Source organism: Chrysemys picta, chromosome 9, assembly GCF_011386835.1.
Source record: "Chrysemys picta bellii isolate R12L10 chromosome 9, ASM1138683v2, whole genome shotgun sequence".
Classification (NCBI taxonomy): Eukaryota; Metazoa; Chordata; order Testudines; family Emydidae; genus Chrysemys; species Chrysemys picta.
In genome coordinates, this window is record NC_088799.1 from 49,920,636 (window position 1) to 49,926,739 (window position 6,104).

Here is a 6,104-nt window from a genome sequence, read left to right on the forward strand (position 1 = left end):
TTCAGCATAGATGGTACCCTTCCAGTCCTACATTCTTATGATTCCTGCAGCCCAGCTCTGATAATGAAAGGGAAGGTAGCTCCCTTTTATGGACACCTAGCCAGTTAGCTATAAAATCCCTATTAGTAGCTGTTCTCTACTTGTTTTACCTGTAAAGGGTTAAAAAAGCCCATAGGTAAAAGGAAGGGAGTGGGCACCTGACCAAAAGAGCCAATAGGAGGGCTAGAGCATTTTAAAATTGGGAATAAATGTTCCCTTTGTCTGTCTGTTGTTGTTCTCCAGAGAGAGGAGACAGAGCTGGGACTATGCTGTAAAAAGCTTTAAGCCAGGTATGAAAAACCATCAAATCATACCTAGAACTACTCATTTGAACCCCAGATATGTAAGCAGATCAGGAAATGTCTAGGAAGACGTGATTAGGTTTATCTCTTTTATTTCTTTATGGATTGTGGACTACTCTCTGCTAAACCCAGATGCTTTTGTTTTGCTGAGAGCACAACTCAGTGGATCCTAGATGGGAAGCCCAAAACTGTAATCGAGGCAAGGGAGATCGGAGCCAAATGTGTGGAGATGGCAGCAGAGAAGAAGAAAGCTAGAAGCAGTTGGTGGGGATACCAGAAGGGGCAACCCGAGATGACACCCCACCATCGGAGTCAGCCTAAGGCCCCACCTTGCAAGGAGGAGCCCTCCACACAGCCAGGGAAACCCCAGATGCCCTCTCCTCCCACCACCCCACAGTCCAACTACCCACCTCGCCCCAGCCCACAATCAGTCTGGGCAATGCTTCAAATGTAATAAGCTGGGGCATGTGAAGGCCAACTACCCAAAGAGCACCAGCTGACTGTAACTCATTACCCCGAAGTCCCACCGAGAACCTTCAGGCCCAGATGCCTCGCAAATACCCCCAAAGCAAAGGGAAACTGTGAGTGTGGGCAGCAGGAAGAGTACTGCATGGAGAAACACTGAAGCACAGGTGTCAGCTATCCACCAATCCCTGGTGGACCCCAAATTCATCAACCCAGAGGCCCAACTGACGGTGCAACCCTTTAAGGCTAACTCTTTTAATTTGCCTACAGCCAAGTTGCCTGTCCAGTACAAGGGCTGGTCAGGAATATGGACTTTTGCAGTCTATGATGCTTATCCCATTCCCATGCTGCTGGGAGAAGATTTAGCCAACCATGTATGGCTAACAAAAAGGGTGGGGATGGTCATCCGCAGCTAGGGTGACCAGATGTCCCGATTTTATAGGGACTGTCCCAATTTTTGGGTCTTTTTCTTATATAGGCTCCTATTACCCCCCAACCCCTGTCCCAATTTTTCACACTTGCTGTCTGGTCACCCTACCCGCGGCCAGGCTAAATAGGCCTCCACACCTAACTCCATTCCTGAGTCTCCTACAGGGACCCAGCCAGAGGTGGTGAAACCAAACCCCAGACCAGAGTCTATGGCAGCAGTTGTAGATCCAGTTCCTGGGACCCAGCCAGAACCAGCCCAAGAATCTTACAGCCCAACAGCCTGAGCCGTGTGAGCTGTGGGATTTTAATTGCAGCGTAGACATAGCCTTAGAATCTGAGCATGTGAATGAGACTCACCAGCCAGACACCAGGGAAAGAATTCTCTGTAGTAATTTAGAGCCCTTCCAATCTAGCATCCCATCTCCAGCCATTGGCAATATTTCATAGAATCATAGAAATGTAGGGCTGGAGAGGCCCTCGAAAGGTCATCATGTCCAGTCCCTGCACTGAGGCAGGATCAAGTAAACCTAGATCATCCTCACAGGTGTCTGTCCAACCTGTTCTTAAACACCTCCAAGGATGGGGACTCCACAACCTCCCTTGGAAGCCCATTCCAGAGTTTAACTATCCTTATAGGTAGAAAGTTTTTAGTAATATCTGATCTATTTCTAACCGTCAGAGGGGTGAAATATTGGAACAGCCTTCCGAGGGAAACGGTGGGGGCGAAGGACCTGTCTGGATTTAAGATTAAGCTAGATAAGTTTATGGAGGGAATGGTTTAATGGGATAACATGATTTTAGTCAAATGAACAGCGTGCCATCGCTGGTAAATAGTATCAATGGCCAATGAGGGTCTGGCTGGAGAATCTTGCCTACATGCTCGGGGTTCTACTGATCGCCATATTTGGGGTCGGGAAGGAATTTTCCTCCAGGGTAGATTGGCAGAGTCCCTGGAGGTTTTTCGCCTTCCTCCGCAGCATGGGGCAGGGGTCGCTAGCTGGAGGATTCTCTGCTACTTGAAGTCTCTAAACCACAGGATTTGGGGACTTCAACAGCAGAGTCAAGGTAAAGGGGTTGGGACGGCTTTGTGGCCTGCATCATGCGGGATGTCAAACTAGATGATCATAATGGTCCCTTCTGACCTTAAAGTCTATGAGTCTATGAGTCTAAATCTCCCTTGCTGCAGATTAAGCCCATTGCTTCTTGTCCTACCTTCAGTGGCCATGGAGAACATTTGATCACTGTTCACTTTATAACAGCTCTTAACATATTTGAAGACTGTTATCAGGTCCCCCCTCAGTCTTCGTTTCTCAAGACTAAACATCCCAGTTTTTTAACCTTTCCTCATAGGTCAGGTTTTCTAAATCTTGTGTCCTTTTTGCTGCTCTCCTCTGGACTCTTTCTAATTTGTCCACATCTTTCCTGAACTGCGGTACTCAGATTTGAACACAGTTCTCCAGCTGAGGCCTCTCCAGTGCTGAGTAGCATGGGACAATTATCTCCCATGTCTTATATAGGACACTCCTGTTAACACACCTCAGACTGATATTAGCCTTTTTTGCAACTGCATCACATTGTTGACTCATATTCCGTCTCTGATCCACTGTAACCACCAGATCCTTTGCAGCAGCACTACCATCTAGCCAGTTACCTCCCATTTTGTAGTTGTGCATTTGACTTTTCCTTCCTAAATTAAGTACCTTGGACTTGCCTTTATTGAATTTCATCTTGTCGATTTCAGACCAGTTCTCTAATCTGTCAAAGTCACTTTGAATTCCTGTCATCCAAAGTGCTTGCCATCCTTCCCAGCTGGGTGTCATCACATATTTTATAGGCATACTCTCCACTCCATTATCCAACTCATTAATTAAAATATCGAATAGTACCAGACCCAGAAGGGACTGACTACTTCAACTAGTGAAAGGCATCTCTACAAATCTAAAATCACAAGGCAATAGCTGATGTAGAACAGCCATCTGGTAACCATTTTCCATATGTGCAACATGCAGATAATGCCTGAAAGAGGTAAGAAAACCAGTAACAAGAGATTTTCCCATTTTCCCATTAAATTCTATTTATTTCATTCACCTGGGCTGCACAGTTTAGAGCAAATGATCAGCTAGCATGCATTTATCAGAATTTGAAACATTTCTGGTCATGGGACACCGAATAGAAGTTGAATTAAAGGGTATTATGCGGAAGTGTGAAACAAATATCTAAATCTGTATGATATCTATGAATCTTATAGAATTTGTCAGTGTCAATAATAATCTACTTTTCAGACTTGGTTACTTAACAAGTAATGAGGAAGCCATGTTCATTGACAGACAAGCATATGTACGCAAAATGTGACAAGTATCAGAATTTCAGTTAGGAAATACTGAAGAAGCAATATCATTGTTTGCATGCAAAGCACAGCCTACATGAAGGAAATGATGACGTAAGTCACTCATAATTCAATCATAGCTCATGTTTTTATAATCCCTTCCTGGTCATTTTGGAGGCAGAGATGCTCCTCACATTCGAAACAGAGGTATCAGGGCTCCTCCATCCAAAATGTAACAACCAGGGAAGGAAATCTCTACATTAAGACTAAGATTAAAGCATCATAATTGTTTTTCCTTTTAAATTAAGTTAGAGCTCTAGAAAAAATAACTAACTCATTGGAGATGAATAATCATGACACACTCGTTTGCATTTGTGGTGGGACTGGTTAGCATTCTTCCAGACCTCATTGCCATGTACAGGAGGTAAACAGAAACTTGAGATATGAACATTTTCAATCAGTCATGATGGGGGATTATTCTCTGGTCTCAATTTGTATTATAGCTGATAGAACGTGCCAGCCAATCAGAATACTGGATGGCTGATTTCCTGATAAACCATAAGATTATTAATAAAAGTATTAGATTTTAAAATCTGTTATTAGAAGGAAAGCTATTTCTGAGGTCTTCCCAACAGTTCATTGTCTTGTATCTCCTTCTATGAAGGCTCTTCTGGGAAGTGGGAGTCAGTCTGTGCTATTTTTCAGTGTTTCCAGCAGGCCTCATTGTCCTTCTTTCACTCCCCCTCATCCTTTCCTACGAATATTGCACCTCTTTTACATGAATGCAGTCAGCGCTTCGGAAAGGGCATCCCTTTCCATGTGCCTATGCCAGGGCAGCAGCACTCCAGTTGAAGAAAGAAATCCAATCTTATTGCAAGAATTCCAGTTAGCCAATACAGCCTATCATGACAGTGACACAGAATGAGCTGTGCTGCTACAGGAACAGTACTGTCATGGATAAGCGATTTTCTGCTTTGCAGAAGCACATCACAAGCCTACAGAAATGCAGCTCTTTAGTCACATAATGGGCAATAGTCATTCTAATGCACAAGCTATGAAATTTTTGCATTTTTCTGTGCCAAATCCAGTATTTAGGAAGAAGCAGAACGCCATTACCTCTTTTCCTATATTCTCAAATTTTGGAACAACTTGTCTCACAAAATTCTCCTATTATAAGAATACGTATTCTTTATAACAAAAGCTATGCTAAATGCAATTGTGAACGTCATCACTGGATAATGAATATGAACATGGTCAGCCTAAAGTCCCATCTTTCAACAAACCTACATCCTAATCCCATAAAGGCATTGTGACAGTCTGTACCCTTGCATTTACCCCTTGCACACTGTTGTAATAATCTTTGTACAAGGTTTTCCTTGGGAGGGATCATTTGAAAACTCATAATTTGCTGATCATTATTGTCCTGGTAAAATATGTGTGGCGCCGTTGTATGTAAATTTATGAGATTCCACTGTATGGTGTTACTAAAACATGTTCCAAGTCTGGGGGGGGGTGCCAAATCAGTTCCTCAGAGACAAGGGCAAGCTGACAACTCAGCCAGGTTAAACAAGTTCAAATGGGCCATCACCTGCTAAGTGGCTATTCATTGGCAGGAAAAGGGATATGAGTGAAAAAATCTAAATATTAACAAGGAAACAGCATGGAGTTCCCATCTACACAGTCTGCCTGTCACCATGGTCCCAGCTGAAGATGCTTCTCAAAGGACGGAGTGGTTTTTTGCCTTCCTCTGCAGCGTGGGGCACGGGTCACTTGCTGCACCTTGAGGTCTTTAAACCACGATTTGAGGACTTCAGTAACTCAGGAATAGGTTAGGTGTTTGTTACAGGAGTGGGTGGGTGAGATTCTGTGGCCTGCGTTGTGCAGGAGGTCAGACTAGATGATCATAATGGTCCCTTCTGACCTTAAAGTCTATAAGTCTATGAGACTATAAAAAGGAGAGGTAGATCCCCAGAAGATCCAGTCCCACCCCGATCCTCATTTTTCACACTTGCTATCTGGTCACCTTAGATGAAGAACATGGAGCTGCAGCAGGTGCAGATGTGGGCTGGGGGCAGGACTCAGCATTAATGAGTTAGAATGTTGGAGTTTGGGGAGAAGCTGGAAGCTCTGCACCATGGGGCAGCAGCGAGAGCCTCTGCAGGGAGCAGAGTCCCTGACCGTGTGCTGGGGACAGCTGGCAGCATGGCAACTCTCTCTCTCTCTCTCACAGACACACACACACAGGTTACCATCCGTCCGTATTTCCCCGGACATGTCCGGCTTTTTCATCTTTAAATAGCCGTCCGGGAGGAATTGGTAACAAGGTTAAAAGGTCCGGGATTTTCCCCCCTCCCTTCCCTCCCTCCCTTCCATGCAGAGTGCGGCATGGTTGATTGGGTGGCTGGGCCTGATTGAGCCGCTCCCATTGGCATCCAGCAGCCAGAGCCCCTCCCCTGCTCCCCCCCTGCTGCCTTAGCACTCTGCAGGGGAGGCGTGTTTTGCCTCCACGTGGAGGAGCCAGCATCTGACCGGCATGGGCATGG